This window comes from Lissotriton helveticus, chromosome 1_2, assembly GCF_964261635.1.
Source record: "Lissotriton helveticus chromosome 1_2, aLisHel1.1, whole genome shotgun sequence".
Classification (NCBI taxonomy): Eukaryota; Metazoa; Chordata; class Amphibia; order Caudata; family Salamandridae; genus Lissotriton; species Lissotriton helveticus.
This window is the reverse complement of record NC_136058.1, coordinates 32,626,133-32,645,879: the sequence shown is the minus strand read 5'-3', so window position 1 is coordinate 32,645,879 and position 19,747 is coordinate 32,626,133. Positions and strand designations below refer to the sequence as shown.

The 19,747-nt window shown below is 43.5% G+C and overlaps 1 protein-coding gene and 1 pseudogene across 1 annotated transcript in view; both read left to right on the top strand.

The window, feature by feature from the left end:
• The window catches only part of MSH4 (mutS homolog 4), a 1,513,152-nt gene that overhangs the window by 857,311 nt on the left and 636,094 nt on the right, over positions 1-19,747 (top strand). The gene's annotated exons all lie outside the window — the stretch shown is intronic.
• LOC144807752 (cytochrome c1, heme protein, mitochondrial pseudogene) lies at positions 14,453-15,388 on the top strand (annotated as a pseudogene).

Sequence of the window (19,747 nt, the reverse complement as noted above, 5' to 3'; positions counted from 1 at the left end):
CCCCAGTCACGAGACCTGGGTTAAATCCATTGTTCTTTTGCTCACCATGCCACCCCAGTTTAGACCCAGCCATATGCAAATCAGTCTTGACCCTTTGCCTAATGGGCATAGTCCAGACCGAACTGCCAAGCCAGGTCCTACCTGGACTGAAAACAAGCATTCTGGGACCGGTTTCTGGGTATTACCCTTCATCAGCCAGGCTAGCTTGAATCCAGTGGCACAGTGAGCAAGCGACACACGTCTGGGGATACCCATCCCACATAGTGTAAAAAGTGCTACGCAAACAAATGATGGATGGAATGCCGAGTAAACCGTACATTCAACCCCAGTCAAGAGATCTAGGTTAAATCCATCGTTCATTTGCTCACCATGCCACCACAGTTTAGACCCAGCCATATGCAAAACAGTCTTGACCCTGTGACTCATGGGACCAGTCCAGACCGAACTGCCAAGCCAGGCCCTCCCTGGACCGAAAACAATCATCCTGGGACCGGTTTCTGGGGATTACCCTTCATCAGCCAGGCTTGCTTGAATCCAGTGGCACAGTGAGCAAGGGACCCACGTATGGGCATACCATCACACATAAGGTGAAAAGTACTACGCAAAAAAATAATGAACGGAATTCTGAGTGAATCATACATTCACCCCCAGTCAAAAGATCTGGGTTAAATCCATTGTTCTTTTGCTCACCATCTCCATGAGATTGTGATTAATCCAACTTAAATATCTCCACCGGATATATACAGATCCACTAGATTACACAACATTAACAACAATGTGGATACACACTGCCTGAGGCGAAAGACAACCCCGGGGACCGTTTTTGATACAATCTGGGAATGCCCGATTATACAACAGTATTGGCACTCTATTTGCAGCACACAGAAGTAGTGAGCCACCCATTGCAACCCAAACCAAAATTAGTCCTGTTGGGACTCATGGATGAGTGGGAGCGAGGCACCACACATGGCTCCTGGTGGCGATGGATTTTCTCATTGCTGAGAGGGACGTGGCATGCCACTGAAGTTCGGGAACACCACCACTGTTATCTGAATGGACATATTGTGCTGTAGCAGAATAAGCTGTATATAAATCATGGGGTTGTCCAGAGAAACATCGTAAGGTCCGGGGGAAATGGATAGCTTTTTCTGAGACTTTTGAAGTTCATGATTAACATGTATGTAACACCATTAACTTAGGAAAATTCCTCAACAGGTGCGTTCAACAGATGTCCTCAGCATTGTTACTCTTAAATGTGACCTGTAGTCTTTATGCTTAGAACCCAGTTCAATTTATTTCAAAAACGTAATTCGGTTTATAGGGATACAACCATGAAAGAACAAGTAAAAACATTTATGATCTGAAGATCAATAACAATCCATAATTCACATTTTCATACAGAATACGTCTTCCTCATGCAGATTCGCTGTAATAATTGTGGTTTAACAGCATTGAATTATCTCTTAGGGACCGACAAAAGGCCTATATATACGGGTCTAAGGGTCATTACTAATCGCATGGCCTCAGGCCTACCCAGTATTTATTCACTATAGATGTTAAGAATCTAATAAATAAAGTCCATAAAAAAAAGAATTACTTTGCCATTTTTTTCATTGCGTTTATCCATTTTATGGCCAAGACATTTTGCCTTGCAGTGTCTTCCCTCAAACTACGAAGAATGTTCTTGGTGCATCTTTGATATATTTTGGTAACATTTCTCAATGTTATCCAAGGCATAGGTCTGCTTGAAAAATATTTCAATAAGTCATTTGAGGGGAATTGCTATCTCATGTAGAGTAGCCCTCATTGCATGAATTTGCTCTCACACATAAGTTTGTGGTTGGAAACAATGATCTTCCCAGAGAGCAGTATTAGACCATGCCAACCCCTCTTCACACGTGTGACCATCTGACATGGCCAGTAGGTTGAACATCATAGAGGGGGATGTCACACCACCTAGGAACCATCTGGGTTGTTGGCGAGGGGTGTGTGTGAAAATGATGCATAGTTGATACATTTTCCTCATCAGGGATGTTCTCTCCTTCCGATAAATGAGAGAAGGCTGGAAATGTTGATGTACCTTCATTGGATAAATGTGTAGGAGAATGAAGGGAGATGGCTAGAGAGATACCTGTTAGTAAAGGGCTGTATAGAGGTGAGGTGTCCATAGGTGGAATGAGCCTCTATGCCTGCTTAGCTAACAACTGGGGACTGGCAATCCTCAGAGTTGATTCTGGAGAAAGAGTATTTCCCAGTGATGACGTAATCCTCTTTTTAATGTTCTGTGAGGGGTCAACAGTGTTCTCCTCCATGTCCAGGTCTTGTCCTTTATCTGCTAGCTCCAGCTACGACTCTTCTTCTTGTGCGGTTTTGGCTGCTGCAATATGTGCTTGGAGGAGGATTGGATTCTCTCCGAGGATTGTCTGTTGTCCTCCCCGTTGTAGATGGTTCTGCATTTTCATCTATTGCAGTCTTCCACTCCATGCAAGCAGAAGATGTAAACAGTTAAAGTACATCAAATGTGGTTTTGTGTCTACCGTTCTGCAGACTACTTTAATAGACAGTGTTCTGAAAAAAATTATGAAGTTAGTACAATGTGAGCATGAAGAATTATATAAAATTAAAGATTGATCATTGTATTGGATTATTATATATTACAATTGCGCACCCACCATAGGGAGAGTCCCCCTAGGCACAATCCAAACCTTAGGAGGGGTTTTATTCTAATTGTGTTCAAAATAAAGAAAGTAATCAACAATTGGTTGTTGGATATTTCATGTATTTCTTCAAATGTTTTTTCAAAATTATATGAGTTTGAATTTCAATCCATAATTGCAAGTTGGCAAAACAATTCATCCATAATGCATTTTTAGATCCTGTTTATCCTCCTCCAATGCATTTCGGTTACTTGGCCCTACATCATGGGACGAATCTATAACATGAACAAAATTCAGTTGAGTTGAAGAGTGGAGATGAAAATATAAAAAGGACTGAAGCATGAGAATATGTACATATTGGTGAGTGTCAAACAATAACAGGAACATACCAATGCTGAATAACAACAAAAATCAAATACATAAGCAAAAAGTAACGGTTACAGTCAGACCTGGTCTGTGCAAAAAAATAAGAAAATATAAGTCAAAATACAAATGAAAATATGAGTTACCACAATGATGCCCAGAAGATCAATGTTAAGTATACACTTAGTCTCAAAGGATATAATCAAATATTATACAAACAGTCAATCAATCAATGGGAATGCGAGTTACAGATAACACTGAAATTCCATCCTGTGATTCATCCCGTGTGGTTTAAGTGCGTCAAGGTGTTTGATCCAGAAATTCTCCCTTTGCCCTAAATAGTTGTGATTGTCTGACCGTCTTGTCAATTACTTCTAGAACAAGGAATTTCAGTTGACTGATGTTATGGATCTGCTCAAGGAAATGACAAGTGACAACAGATTTCACATTTTTAGTTCTGATATTGCTTTTGTGTTCATTGATCCTAGTGTTAACTTTTCTTTCAGTTTTACCAAGGTATACTTTACCACATGGACACTGTGGCTGTGACCTTCAGACCAATTTTTGTACCCTTTCTTGGGTGTGTGAGGGTGGAGCCTTGAATTACATTGTGGCAGTTGTTACAGTTATGGCATGAAACCGTTCCTTTGGGTTTGAATTGTTGGTGGTACTCTTTATGGCTTGTCAGGATCTCTCCTAGATTCTTTCTTCTGTTATATGCAAAGATGGGATTTTCTGTGAAAAGTTCTTTGAAGTCAGGTTTAATGTTAGGATGGGCCAATGACGTTTGCGGTTTTGAGTGGTTTTAATCTTGCTTGTAATTAGTTCTCTACGGGTTTTCAGGTGATTACGAAGTTTAGCTTGATCTAAAACCGACTTTGGATAACCACGTTCTGCAAATCTTTGTAACATGTTCTCCATGCGTTCAATGGATGTAACAGGGTTGGAAACTATTCTCTTGATTCTAAGTTATTGCGAATATGGTAAATGGCGTTTTAACGATTGTTGATGGAAATTATTGTAATGGAGTGTGTTATTCCTGCCCATCTTTTTCCTGGAGATATCCGTTTCCAGCCCATGTTGGATTTTTCTAATTTCAACATCCAGAAAAGTAATGCGGTGTTCTTTGAATTTCATGAGTGAATTGAATCCTTTCTTTGACATTATTCAAATCACTTAAGGCGTCAGACAATTCTGAGTGTGAACCATTCTACAAGATACAAATATTGTCAATGTATCTTAGAAATCATTTGATATGTGTTTTCCAAAGGGATGCAGATAAGATATTTTCCTCCTCCAACTTACTCATAAAGAGATTTGTGTAGGCAGGTGCTGTGCAGTTGCCCATTGGTGTACCAGCCAGTTAAAGGAACAATTTGTCCTTCCATTTGACATAGCTTTGATATAGGGTAAAATGTAGAAGTTCCATGAGAAAAGTCAAAGTCCAAATCAGTTTGAAGTAGTGTGTGTTCTATAGTTTCGATACCCAATTGATGGGGAATCGAAGTGTACAAAGACTTGATGTCAACTGTGCATAATAGAATCGATTCAGCCTCTGTGAATGAAACTTGATTGAGCTTAGTTAAAAACTCTGTAGTATCCCTTTTGTACGTTGTCATTTTAACCACACTTGGTTTGGGATATCGATCTAGGAATTTTCTTGTAGATTCATCCATGCTACCTTGTGTTGACACAATTGGTCGAAACGGTGGATTATGCAGCTCTATGCGTATCTTTGGTATCATGTACATTGATGGACTTTTAGGATTTTTGTGTATGAGGAATCTCTTGACTTTCTCATTGATCACACCATTCTCTACAGCCTTATTATCTATGTTTTTCAACAAGTTCAAAAACTGTTCGTTGGGATTGATGTCAAGTTTAGCATAAGTATGTTCATCAGCAAGGTGTGCTTCAACTTCTGTTTCATAATGAATCGTGTTCATGATGACCAGCGCGCCTCCTTTGTCAGCTTTTTGACACATAATATTGGAATTCCTTGTGATTTTGGTCACTTCTGAAAGGAAGAGGGACGTTGGACAACGGGCCACACAGTTCCAATGGTGGCTTGTGTTTCTCCTTTATATTTCACTTTTTACCACTATTCACATGAATGTATAGGTCCTGACGAATGCCTGGTGGCAGGAACATGTTGACTCCTTTTGCATTTTAATTTTGTCGCTGTGACCACCTAATACATTTTCAGTGGACTCAGACAGACATTTTTAAATCACACTTTTTACACTCTTCTGTACTCTGCCCCTCACTCACCCATTTTTCTATGCTCGTCTTCTGAGAAAACACCTCTGCTCCTCCCCTCGGGGAGTCGTTTCCCACAGTACGGTGTGAGGAGGAAACCCACATGATGAAGCATGTCACCTAATGGTGAGTGAGGGTTCTTGTCCTGAGGGAATTCTCCCCCCCATAGATTTATAGATAGCACTCGCTCCTCTTTAGAGAGTTCTTTCTTCTCCCCTTTTCTCCCCCCAGTCCTCCTGCTCACACACAGTCAAAGTACTTCTGTGTGATTCATACTCCTTTAGGTACACGTCAAGGATGTCCCTGCTCCCCCTTGTTGTTTGCCCTTTATATCGATCCCTTAATTCGGAGGATCGATGGAAACATCGGTATTCGAGGGAACACAAAGATCTTAGCTTATGCAGATGACTTGGCAATTACTACCCCTAACCCGAGAGATGCCCTTATATAAATCAAAAGGGAAGCTACCAACTTTGGATATATCTCAGGTTACCAGCTTAATCAAAGTAAGACTCAAATTGTGATGAATGGCATGATACAATTAAATGATGATTGAGTAGTCCCGAATGGCAGATATCTTGGCGTTGAGATCACGGCAAACGTGGAGAAAATTGTGGAGCTAAATTTGGACCCAGTGCTCCGGAAAGTCAAAGCTGACTTTGCCAGATTGAACAATTTGAAACTTACATTCATGGGGAGAAGCAATGCTATAAAGATGATCTTTTTACCAAAAATCTTATACTTCTTCAGAGCCTTTCCCTTAGAGATTGACAACTAGTGGTTCAAAGTCTTGAACCGGTTGATCTCTGAGTTTTTATGGGCTGGCCAACGCCCCCGAAGGGCCCTAAAATTCCTGACCCTCCCAAGAGATCAGGAAGGATGGGCGGTTCCTAACTTTCAATTATATTATTGGGCAGCAGTGCTGCAGCAGATGGCAGGCCTATTAACAGGGGAAAGAGCAGAACTAGAGGAAGAGCCTTCTATCTCCATATACAAATTATTATTAGGAACAGAGTTAGAGGGTGTCTCACACGCCATATTGACTTTGCCTTTTTTAAGAGGGTTAGGTTCGAGATTTTGATAGGCGTATTTAAGGTATGGACAGCAGTCTCAAATAAACTTGGATTGGGCCGGATTCCCAGATACACTCTCATGTATAACAATGATTTACTCCAAGCTATCTTTCATGATGGGTATATAAAATGTTGGGATGGGAGGGGATTCAAGAAAATTGGGAATCTAATAGCAGAGGGGGGATACTCCCTTTCGATACAATCAAGAATAAATACAGGATAGGGAACAATCAATTTTTTAAATACTTACAAATAAGAGACTTTTTGGCTTAAAAGTCAGGGGAACTTTTAGAAGTATTTCTTCTACTTTCATTAGCACGTGATCGGCACTCGGCACCTATCAGAACAGTTCCCTTTGTTTTCAGGAAGTTGTTTTTTGAGCCATTTTTCAAACCGTCTTGAAACCCGTACGCCGAAACCAGACATTCGCGCAACGGATCGAAATTGAAGGAGACACTCAGCGTCCCAACAGTAAGTTTTTTGCGATAAAGAATGAACGTGACATTTTATTCGATGTCAGGCTCGTTTAGCGAGTTGCTAACTATTACGTTCCCCTTGTTTTTCAGTATTACGTAGAATCGTGGATAATGAAATTTGAACAATAAACCAAATTTCTACCATCGACATGTAAGTACGCTCAAATTGCGTACGCCCTTATTAATTTTTTTACACCAAGCACGTTCTATCACTTTTCACTTGGGCACATGACAGCACCAATACGGGATGCACAATCCAATAGGTTGCACTTAGTGATTTAAGAATGTCACACAACTGTTGAGAATGGATAGGATGCTATATCTAATTTTTGAAATGTTTTGTTCTATTTATTTTTCGTAGCATATGCTTCCTGATGAAGGGCTATGTAAAGCCCGAAATGCATTGGATAAAGCAATAAGAATCTCTGATGTTATGTAAATATACTACGTAAATATGGAATGAAGATTAAATTCATGTGGAAACAACAAATGAAGTGGAAAATAACAATAAAGCAAACTGTTTCAATGGATATTTTGAAGACAATATTCTTTTATTAAATAAGGAATCCTTGTTTCACTACCAAGGAGAGAAGGTGTGCACCAGGGGATGCGACTGATTTTCAATTAGAAGCACTGTTTTGGCAATTATTAACAAGACGTCCTGGACAAGAGACGTTACCCAGGTAGCACCCACAATTGAATTTAACTTATGTTGAATATTATGAACTAAGGCTGTGCATTAACTTTCGTTCGTTTTTCTACGTTTAGAAAGTTGCCATTTTTTCCCTTAGCCTTTTTGTGCTTGCAGACTGGCCTGGATCACTTGACTGGGTGTAACTGACTATTAGACTTTGTGAATTCCTTTCAGACAGTCACACAATAGAGGGATAAGGTGTGCCTGAATGGGCCTCTTGCTGGCAGGATGCGAGCAGAGCCGATGCATAACCTCACTTCCATCTGAAAAGCCTGTGCTGTTCCTTTACCGAAATGTAAATGTGAATGTAAATGTAAAGGAATTTATATAGCGCAAATCACCAAGCGGTTTCTAAGCGCTTGCTTAGGGAACCCGTCCTGGTATTCCCCTGTGAGATAACCCCGGCAGGGTATCCGCAAGGTGAAAGCCAGGCATCCCGCCGCGAGGGGCCGTTGTGGAGATTAAGCAAGCTATTGCCCAGAGTCGCAGAGTGTGAACCCGTGAATCGAGTAGGCACCGGAGCGAGAATTGTCGAGTCCATGGACATTTTTAGGACTCAAGACCCCGCCGAGCCGGGAATTGAACCCTGGTCCCGGGCTGACCTCTGCTTCCAGGTCTGCCTCCTCTAACCAGTGAGCCACACTTCTCCACCGAAAGGGCCTAACAACCTCATATTCACACTGCAGCTAGTTTGGAGTGCAAGCAGCGGAGTCAGGAAATTCCATGCACTTCAAAACCACTGTTTAGATGCTTCTCCCACAATCCAGAATGAGGGCCCCAGGGTCTAAAAGTGGATCACAGACACCAGCTCTCAAGTATAATTCTGGACCTGTGGATACTCTGCCAGGATGAAGGACTGTTGTGCTGCTGGAACGACTATCACTCTGCTGGACTGCTGCTCTAAAGGGCTGCTGCCCTGCTGGATTGCTGCCCTGTTGTCGTACTGCTCTTTGCCTTTTGCCTGGGTACAAGGATTGCATCTTCATCTGTCACAGGACCTCCAGAGTGACTCACAAGGGCTAGTTTGCTGGCCTCCTGTTCAGTGCCACTGGTACACAAAAGGCTTCCTCCATCTAGAACACACAAATGGATCCAGCCTTTGTGAGTGCTCACCCTCCAAGTGGTTTCCTTTTCAGCGATCCTGTGCCAAAGGGGTATCCAGCCTCATGGAACTGTCTTCGGGTACAGTCCTCTGCCTCATCTCGCTGGAGATTTTCGACTTCCATTTCAGAGACTGAGTCCAAACGTAGGAATCTTCACCGCAGCTTCGAACCAAGGCTATCTCACGATTACGCTTCCACTTCGGACACCTCCTGTAGCCTTGCCCAGCTGAACTTTACCTTCTCAAAACATTTTTCTCAGCAATATTCCTAACCCAAATGTAAGCGGTGACTGAGCCCAATTCACTTCTGGTATTCGAACTGCCCTCCATCGCGGTTGGCCATATTTTTCGACTTTGACCTAGTCTCGTGTGACTAGGTGTTTGCGGTTGGCGCTTTTATCTTTTAGGCGCTAGTTTTTACTAAAAACCTTTAAAATGTGTAACTCCAGATCTACTGATTACATTTGTGTTGTTCTGGTGTTAATTTATTGAAATGCCCTCTATTTTTCTAAATTAATTTAGGATTTTATTGTGTTGTGTTTTCACTTTATTACTGTTTGTGTGCTGCATAAATACTTTACACAATGCCTCTAAGATAAGCCTGACTGCTTTTTCTGTGCGAAGCTACCCAGGGTTAAGCACGGGTTAATTTAGCGACTTCTCCTGGTTCAGCCTGCAAGGGGTTGTGGTTGCTGCTTGACCGGGGCTCACACTCCAGGCAACCAACAACCCAATTTCTAGCACTGATGTTCAGCGGTGTTGATCGGGACTTTTGTTTGTGCAGTACTGTACAGTGATTTGTGTTACAGAAAAATCCCAAATAAATCATTTGTAATGCTGAAGGTTATGCACAGCGTGGGATTGGCTGCATGCAGGAGGCTAGCTGCAGAGCCTGGCCCAGCCGTGTGTGGCAGGGGGTTGAATTTACATATGGTAATTACATTTTCCTTTATGTTTTAAAAAAATCTGAAATTCACTGAGAAAACAAACGGTAAACTATAGTTAGTTGAAATGTTCACTAACAACGTAATGTTTTAAACTCTAAAAACCAGAGAAATTCACCAGTTATAGTTAGCTCAAGTAACTATTAATTGTTCTCCAAGGTAACTGTACCTCGCGCCCTTGCCATGCACTGCTAATTACCCCACATATTATATCCCTCATTACATCTTCTATGACATCATTAATAATGTAACTTCAACATCTGAAGCAAAATATTGATGAGAAAACTGTGCATGGCGGGGGTACGAGTTATAGTTATTTTAGAGCATGAGTTATAGTTACTTGAGATAACTATAACTATAACTTGTGAACTTCTGTGGTTTTTAGAGTTTAAAACGTTTCATTCTTACTGAACATTACACCTAACTCTATTACGACTTTAACCTTCGTTTTTTTCATGTAAAGGGATTTCACTTACCTTATATTTACTTATCTTGTGTGGTTATGGCATGTGTGGTAAAGGCATATTCGTGGTAAAGGCTTGTGTTGTAAGGGCAATGCTTGGTAAAGGCATTGTGTAGTAATAGATGCGTGATCAAGGCATGCATTATAAATGCATATGTTAAGTCATACAGCCTATTTTAATGAAGCCTTTTTTTATGTAGGCCGCTTTCCTTAGGAACCGTGTCTGCATTTAAGAAAAATGTACACTTTTTAAAAACAGTGAACTTTTTTTCATTCACAAAAGAGAAGTAGTCCTTTGCAAATGGGTTATGACTTGGTTTGAGAGATGGGGACCAATCAATGGTTTGCAATCGAAATAGTGATTCCAAACCATTGATACATAAAATTTCAAATCATAATTTGGAAGGAACACCCTAAACACACACCTTCCAAATTGTGATGTTGAAAGTATTTCTAAACCCATTTTGGTATTTGGTAACCTGTTATCAATTCACAAATTATGTTTAGTACATTGTGAAAGCCACTTAGTGGTTGCAAACCCAGTGTTTTAGCAAACACAGGCTTTGCAACTGTTACATGGCTTCATACATCTGGCCCTATGCAGGGACCTCTTAAGGATTTTGAGGGCCCGGGGCCAGGAGTATTAAGGGTGCCCCTGTTCCGTACAGCTTTGAATTTAGGATCCAGTTTCTGCTCTTTCATGCCCTCTTTAGCCCAGTCACTGACAGTGCACAGGCACACTCATCCACATTCTAAATGTGTTTACATCTAATATTCAGGGTTAGTGATATGTGTTTCTTTTCAACAGTCGCTAATCACTAATTTTGCAAATAAGATGACACCCTTCCATTTCTTATATGTGAGGTCCTGTTTTGATCTAAAAGAACCTTTTTATGGATGTTGCATGAAATATAAGCACAACATTTCTCTGCAAAAATATCTTTAATAGACTCTGACACATTACCCACATTAAAAATAAATTAAAGGAAAATTGAAAACAATCTGTTTAAGAAATATTCAAGGAAATCAGGGCAAGATTGTAGGAAGGTGGAATCTGATTACCTGGTTGCCCCCATTTTTTTCTGGTGTTTTGAGGGTTTTTGACTTGGTCTGGCTGGGGCCCTGCTATTCAGGACCCCAGCCTAGCTGCTTCCTCTCTAAAATGATTGCATGTACTTTAGGTACACTCCAGATTGGTTACTGGGTTATCCTTGTGAGTCCCTAGTATATGGTACCTTAGGTACTAAGGGCATAGGTACCCCAGAGTCCTACCAGGGGCTGAAGCAGGTATTATGCCACCCCTGGGAAGCCTTCCAAAATGGCACCACAGGACTGCTACTGCAGCCTGGGTAAGGTGGTGCATGCACCCCTTACTAAGATATAGGTTACCTATATCTATCTTTAATCACTGACACATATAAACCTATAAGTCACTCCTATGGCAGGCCTTATCAATCCTGAAGGCAGAGTGATGCAACCATACCATATACTCTTAAGTGCATTATAACTTTTGAATGACTGCATGGAAACATGTCGTGTTTGGTGTCAAACACTTTTGAATCCAACCCCCCGCCAGTCCTGGCGGCGGGGGTAGGATTCCACCCTTCTAGAACGGAGAGACATGTACACACTGGTCTAACCGGTAATAGTTAAAAGAGCCCTGGATGCCACAGACAAGTGGCAAGGCTTGTTGGGTCCAATCTGGATACCGACACCGCAGCACTCGACATCATTCGTGGGACAGCTCGAATCCAGCTCCTCGTTGTCGTCGACGCCTCCTGGTCCTCGTGACTGAAGAGTCAAGCTTCACCTTCTTCACCTGAAATTACCCTACATCAGTGGGCCTCTGCTCATCACCTTCCTGTTTACTGGCAAGTGACCCAGCCTCTGTCTCCTCTGCTTTCCGGTTCTTCACATCTCCGATCCACCCTTGGATCCACCCGGACACTTTCGACTTGGTCACCAGCAGCACTTTGCAGCAGATCGCCATTGAAATCAACGACTACGCCCAACACGAAAAGACACCTATGCACCCGGCTTCCCAGGGTGAGGTAACTCGAGTACCCCGGTGCTCCCGTGGGTATTGACTCAAGAACTGCCTAGTTTTAAAGGGGCTTGCTCCAAGTCCTCTTCTAAGTGTCCTTAATCTTTAAAATTCCAACCGCTCCATGATAGATGTGCGAACTCCAAACCCTGAAACAGGCAACTATACACTGCTTTCTTGGCCTCAACATACGACGGTGCCTTGATGAGCAAGTCCTCAAAAATTTATAAACAAGTATTAAACTTGTTAACACCTGCTATCACTGGTACCTGGGTGTTTGTAAAGACTCTGAGACCCAGCTGAGTTCAAAGGGAACAATCTGGAATTGCCATTAGCATTGTCCTACATTAAACCATATGAATTTGTGTTGATTCTCTCAAATGGGAAAATTAAAATATTTTATCCATTAGGCCAAGATAATACATAGCTACTTCCTTTATGTAAGGTAAAGGTTAGATGAGGTGGCCAATTTAAACGTATTGACAAACATTAGGCCCATGATTGGTCTGAAATTGTTATGCTCCTTCGGTTTCCCTGGTATAGTGGGGTTGCTCTATTGGTACTCGGCCCATTAGAGTTACGACCTTCTCATGTCATAGATTAATATGCTCCTGTGCCTGTTCTCAAAAGACCAGAGTTGTGGCTGCAGTTTCTTTGTGAATTCCTTAATATAAACTGATAACATGAGGCCCTGTATTCATTATAACTACCCCCTATTTTCTAGTATTAATTGAGCTCTCCCTTCCTCTGAAGAGAAACAGTTGCAGGTCCTGTAGGGAATTAAAAAGCTTGCTTCTGTTAGTTTCTCTTTGTCTGGGAACCCTCTTCATTTGGACAGTGAGATCATCTGAAGTTCTGGTGAGTCATCTGGGTGTATTGCTGAATGTATGTAATGGTTTGGGGCAGGGTGGGGTAATGGAAGATGTTGAAACAGTGTTCGGGGTAATCTGTGCTCAAATGCAACACTTCCATGGTAGCCCTGAAAGGGCGCTGATATTGCTGCAGAAAGATTTGTTATAGTAGTATTTGTTTAGTTTCTACGCCATTTGAAGTATCTTTGCAAGAAAGGTCCTTCTCTTTTGAATGGCATGTTGAGGACTCTGGCCTTGTAGAAGCTGATCTGTACCGTCATGTTTTGCATGTCAGTAAATTTGTTTTATCTGCTACATAGATCAAGACTCCCATCTTTCTTTGATAGTATAAAGTCTTGGAGAAGTGGACCTTATTGGCTGATAAAGTTACCGTGCAACTTTTTCTATAGTGGGGTCGTATACACATGGGCACAGTTTCCTTGATTTCAAGCTACAATAAACAGGGATTGGGTATCAACAAAGGCATGTTATGGCATTCTGCTTAAATCTGTTTAGCTTTTCTATGGTTCCCCATGGGCTGTAGACCGGTACTATTCTAATCAAGTACACACTCTGCCCAAGGAATCATCTATAATCTTTAGCCAATGTGTCACAGAGGCACCTCTCCACTCCCTACTAACTGATGCCACATAGAGCAGATTCATATACAACTAAAATAGAGAAATTAATTATATACAGTTTCAGTGCTTAATTTGAGCCGGTGGTTGCCACTCACACTCAATTTTGGTAATGACACTTATTTTTTTAGCATCCATGTTTACTGAGGGCAAGAGAGGGAAAAACACAGAAAGTGAAACAACAATGAAAGAGAAAGACTGAAAAACCGCGACAATGGGAGAAAGCATAAACCTGCAAAAATGAGATAAATGGGTATGGAGTGTCTGGCGGTAGATTAAAGAGGCATGAGGTGAATGTAGGACTACGCAGCCTTGGTATACGGCATGCTGACTGTTGGACATTGTTCCCAGCAAGGTGCGCGGCTGGGCGGCCGCGCACCTCTGTTCTCCCGAGCGTGCAGTGCTGTGTGTGAAGCGCTCACACAGCACATCCCGGAAGAGCGTTTCTGCGCCGAAAGGAAGAAAATGCTCATCCCGTGGCATTTCTATTCTAATTAGAGCATTGCTGCCGGACAGATTGTGGTTCTTTTGAAAGTATTTATGTTAATCACAGGGTCCATCAAGGGCTGCCTTTAACATAAATACTTTCAAACAGCAAACAATCAGCCCCACAGCTGGGCTCTCTTTAGAAAAGAAATGCAGCAAGTCTACAAACAATCATCTGAAAGCACAAGTTCGCGCTTTTAAACTTGCTGAATTTCTTTTCTAAAGAGAGCGCAGCTGTGGGGCTGATTGTTTGCCTTTTGAAAGTATTTGTTAAATGCAGCCCTTGATGGGCGCTGTGATTAACATAAATACTTTCAAAAGGCCTGCAATCAGCCCCGCAGTTGCACTGCATTAAGAAAAGAAATACAAGGTGAGAGTCCTTACGTCACGGGAAAGCCACAGATGAGGGTGGTGGCGGTCAGCCTAGCAGCGCGGGGCTCGGTGCAGAGGGTCACTGGGGGCGGGGCAGCCTGGTCTTCGCAGCCCAGGGCTTCCATGTCCTTTTCCAGTCTGTCCAGAGGCCAAAAGGTGGCCCTGTCCACGATGGGCGTGCTTGTTGCTGGAGGGGCTGGCTTAGCCCTGGCTCTACACAGATCGTTAAAAGCCAGTGATTTAGAGCTGCATCCTCCAAAGTATCCTTAGAGCCACAACGGTCCTTTTTTTCTGCCTTGGATCACAGCAGTGTGCGTCATAGTTATCGGGTATACAAACAGGTGTGTGCTGCCAGCCACAGCATGGAATACCTGGCCTTCCAAAATCTGGTGGAAGTCAGTCACACAGAAGCGGAAGCAAAGGCTTTAGCAGAGGACTGTGAAGTGATAGACGACCCTGATGAAAATGGAGATAGGTTTACCCGGGCAGGCAAGCTGTCTGATTACTTCCCCAAGCCATATCCTAATGCGAAGGCATCCCGGACAGCGAACAATGGTGCATTGCCCCCTGATATGAGCTACATTGTCAATGCTAGGCACGGTGGTGAGGATTACGTCTTGTCTCATTTGACTGGCTACTGTGATGCTCCCACAGGGGTCACCAAGAAAAATGGCTTGTATTAATACCCCTAATTTCCTGGCCAGGCTATTGGCATGGCACCGCCTATTTACAATGAGATCATGGAGTTTGATGATGACACTACAGCTACAATGTCTCGGGTCACTAAGGATGTATGCACATTCCTTAGGTGGGCAGCTGAGCCAGAACATGACCAGCACAAGCGCATGGGACTGAAGGTTTTGATGATTGGTGCCATCCTTATTCCCATGGAGTACTATTTGAAGAGACAAGTGGTCCGTATTGAAGAGCAGGAAGATTGAATATAGGCCGCCTAAGTAAAACGTCCAAAGCACACCACCTCAGCACACAAATGCTCCATTATTTGGTGCCATATGCAGTTGGTTACAACGCCGTGGTGCAGATGACTATATAAAGCCTTACATCTCCATCTAAATCCCTGAACAGGAGTCCGCAGAGTCACAAGGAACTTATATCTGTTAATATTATTATTGTTCATGGCTCTGCTGTTTTTCTTCTTTTACTTGTCATCCTCACTGATGTTGTCTACAAAACCCAAGCATCACCTGGCTTTGAACAGAAGGGACTTGGGAGGAGGAGAGAACGTGGGGTCAAAGACAAATTGATTGTGTTCTTCTTTTGATTCTCATAAGAGGGAAGCTTGTTTCCGTTCTGGGAAGGACATGGCTTTTGTAGTTCGGACTGGACTGTTCCCATAGGGCACAGGGTCAGCGCTGATTTGCATATTGCCATTGTCTAACCCAGGGTGGTGTGGAGTGGAAAAACGATGGATTTGGGCCCAGATCTTTGGACTGGGGTGAATGTGTGACATTGATCCACATTCTGTCCATCATTGTTGTGTTTGCGTCTACAAAACCCAAGCATCACCTGGCTTTGAACAGAAGGGACTTGGGAGGAGGAGAGAACGTGGGGTCAAAGACAAATTGATTGTGTTCTTCTTTTGATTCTCATAAGAGGGAAGCAAATAAATTCAAAGAGTGTCTTTAAAAAAAAGAAATGTAGCAAGTTTAAAAGCACGAACATGAGCTTTCAGATGATCCTGGATCCTGAAACACACGTTATGCTTTTAAACTTGCTGAAACGCCCATAGGGCTAAAAGCACTTCAATAGTTAACCCCTTCTGTAGGACAACATGTAGGTGCAACTCTAGTTCACTGGAAGGTTTGGGATAAGGTGGTCAGTGGTTGGTTATTGGGCACCTCTCTTTTGACACACAAGCACTCATTCATTATTTCCACACACATCTGTGAGCACGACTAGCGGCCTGGTCCCCATAGCACAGCAACTAACTCCTGCACAGCAAAGCGAGGTAAGTGAAGTACAAAGCTGAGAAATAGTTTTCACTACTGGTTTCCACACAAGTCTGCAGAACATGATTGGTGCACTGGCCTCCTTAGCACAGCAGCTAACATCTGCACAGCAGCTATCCCATGCACTGCATAGCAGAGTGCCGTAGGTGCAGCAGAAGGCCGGAGCACTATTTTCCACTACCTCTGTTTCCACACTAGCCTACAGAGCACTATTAGCACTCTGGTCTCATTAGCACAGCAGCTAAAACCTGTACAACAACTCACCACTGCACAGCAGTGCGAGAGAGGTACAAAGCACTAGTTTTCACCACCTGTTTTTCCACACAAGTCCACTGAGCACTCACTTTTAGCACAGCAGCTAAAATCTGCACAAAAGCTTGACCCTGCGCAGCAGCTAATCCTTTCACACTAGAGCGAGACAAGTATAACGCAAGACCGGAGCCCTAGTTTTCACTACCTTTGTTTTCCAAAAAGTCTGCAGAGCATGACTGGCGCCCTGGTTCTTTTAGAACAGCAGATAATCTCTGCATAGCAGCTAAACTCTGCACAGCAGGGTGAGGCAGGTGCAGCACAAGACTAGGGCACTAGTTTCCACACAAACACCCCATGTATTTCCACACAAGTTTTGGTCTAGTTGCTCCCCTGATCACAGCGTCCGTCATGGGCTGCATTTAACATAAATTCTTTCAAAAGGCAAACTATCAGCCCTGCATTTAGAAAAGAAATGCAGCAAGTTTTATATAGTGCTAACTCAACCCAAATGTATTGGAGCGATTTACATGATTTATTTCATTATTTGTATTCATGGGGAGATTAATTGATTTGCAGAGGATCACAGGATGTTAATCTGACCCGAGACTCAAAACCCACCCCCTAAGTCAGCAGCTCGAGCATTAAGCCACAACCTCTACCACAAGAGCAGAAGCATTATCAATATTATATATAACTTTATGCTACAAACAACAATTGACAATGCTAATAGTCTCAGCTTTTTGTAGGTGTAATGTTACTTGTATTAAATATCTGATGCAATGACAGAATAAGCCAAATATCAGTTGGGTGGCACACTATGCTAAGCACAGATTTTTAGCTTAATTGCTTTTAAGCCACGCCCTTAATTGCATTGGTCATGCCCCTTTGAGAGACACCCAGTTTTTTCATTCCATTTAAAGCCATGGTCTACAAGAGCGGTCGGGTTGTTGGCACACATAGCCTTGGCTGCAGCGCACAGAGACCTTACTCTGCCGCACCCAGAGGAAACAATTAGAGGGAACATTGCTGTTGGACCTTGCCCGTTTTGGCTACAGTTCCCTAAACTTTTTGTTTTCCCCCTAGACCGTTTTTTCTGACAAGGTGGTGCCAACTTAGAGGCTTGGGACACTTTGCCACTGCTAATCAGTGTCAAAGTGCAAGTGCTCCCTGTATAAAGTGTAATGGTAATTAGTTGTCCATGATTCGTATATTTGCCTTACAAGTAAAGTCCCTAGTAAATTGCAGTATGTGTGCCAGGGCTGGTAATGCAAATGCTACTAGTGGGCCTGCAGCACTCTTTGTGCCACCCACACAAGTAACCTTAAAGAGTGAACTCAGGCCTGCCATTGCAGTGCCTGCACGCATTTTTGTTAAATTACCATGTTGTTCTAACAAGTGCACTCACTTACCAGACCTGACCCTTCCCTTTCTGTGCACATTCAGACACCCCTATGGTAGGTCCAGGGTACCCCCTGGGCAGGGTGCAATGCATGTGAAAGGTAGGACAGGTAATACGGTGTGTACCATGTCCTGACAGTGAAATAATCTCCATTTCATTTTCCACTGTTGAAAGGCCATCTTGCCCATTGGAAAGAATGGGAAGGCTGTGCAATATGTTTTCTTCCCAAAGGCTTAAGATGGCGAGGTGAAGTTTAGTGTGCCTGAACTCCCAATGTAATAACACATCTTTTTATGAAGGTGGTTTTTGTATTGTGTGTTTAGAAACCACTCTTTTAGAAGTGGCTAGGTTTATGTGCTCGTAACAGTTGTTTGTGTCTCTGCCTGGTTGTGGAGTGACTGTTTGTATTTGAAAGCGATAGGATCTGGGGAATGTCTTGACCCAGGGGAGGAGGTAAGACAGCAACAGGCTGACCTGCATCTGGAGTGTAGGGGGAGGAGTAGCCCCTAGAGGTGAAGAGGCCTGCTTTGCTGCTATAAAGCAATTGTCCCCTCTCCTGCTGAGTGATCGAGAATCCAGACTCCCACTAATCAAAGGGAGAAGGTGTCACTGGCAGGGAGGCACCCAGAACTGGTTTGAACAGGGGTCAGTGCCCCCCTGAACACAAAGTCTTCAAAGACATTTAGGGGTATAACTATGAGAGCTGAATCCCCTGAACTTTGAAGAGATGGCTTGATCAAGAGTGAACACGACCGAAACTACTTCGTGGTCAAGAGGTACCTTTGCCAAAGAAGAAACTGAAGAGACTGAAGGAAAGGACTGACCCTTGGTGGGTGTTCTGGGCTGGCCTGCAGTTTGCTGTTTTAATCAAGGAGAGGCTAAAGGGACTTTGCTGTGTGCTGTGTCCCCCTGCTTGAAAGGATTTTGCTGTGTTGTGTCCTGAAGAAACTTATCCCCAAGGGCCCGAGGTGAGCTGGCTCCCTGTTGTAGGAACTCAGGAACACAAAAGTTCCCAGGAGAGTCTCAGCGACGCTGCGTGCGTGTGTATGCTTGTTGCAGCCTGAGACCCTCGTAGGAAGTTGCCTGTGATTGTAGGCACCTGGAGTCCAAGTGAGGATCAGCGACGCTGTATGCATGTGCTTTTTGCAGCCTGAGACCTTTGTGAGGATTGCCTTGTTATCGTATCGTGCGCCGGGAGTTAAAGTGAGTCTCCGCGACGCTGTGTGCGTGTGCCCTCTGGTAGCCTGAGATCTTCGTAGCAGTAGCGACCCGGACCGGCAGCCCAGAGAAGCTGAGCCGCCGGCCTGAGTGCGCCGTTGCCAGAGCGGGACCTCGAGCCAACTTTGTCGAGGGAGGATCTGAGTCCCGCTGCTCAGAATTCACAAACATTGCATCGGAGGCCCAAGTTGCTGGAAGCGGAGAGGAGAGTGAGGTCGCCACCCCCCCCTCCCCACTCCCCCCCTCCAGGTAAAGTGTGTCGACGCCTGGGGCAGGGTGTGGGCTCGGAGGGAGACTCTCTCGGCCTCTCTCATTCCGGCAGCGCAAGCCTCTGCTTCGGCTGGAATCGCTGCCCGTACTTGTGTTGGGGGCAGCTGTTGACAGAGACTGACAGTGAGTCAGGAGGAGTAGCGGAGAGACCGTCTAAGGCACCATGATCGGTGCCGGAGTGTATTACGCAGTGCATTATTTCTGTATCACGAAGTA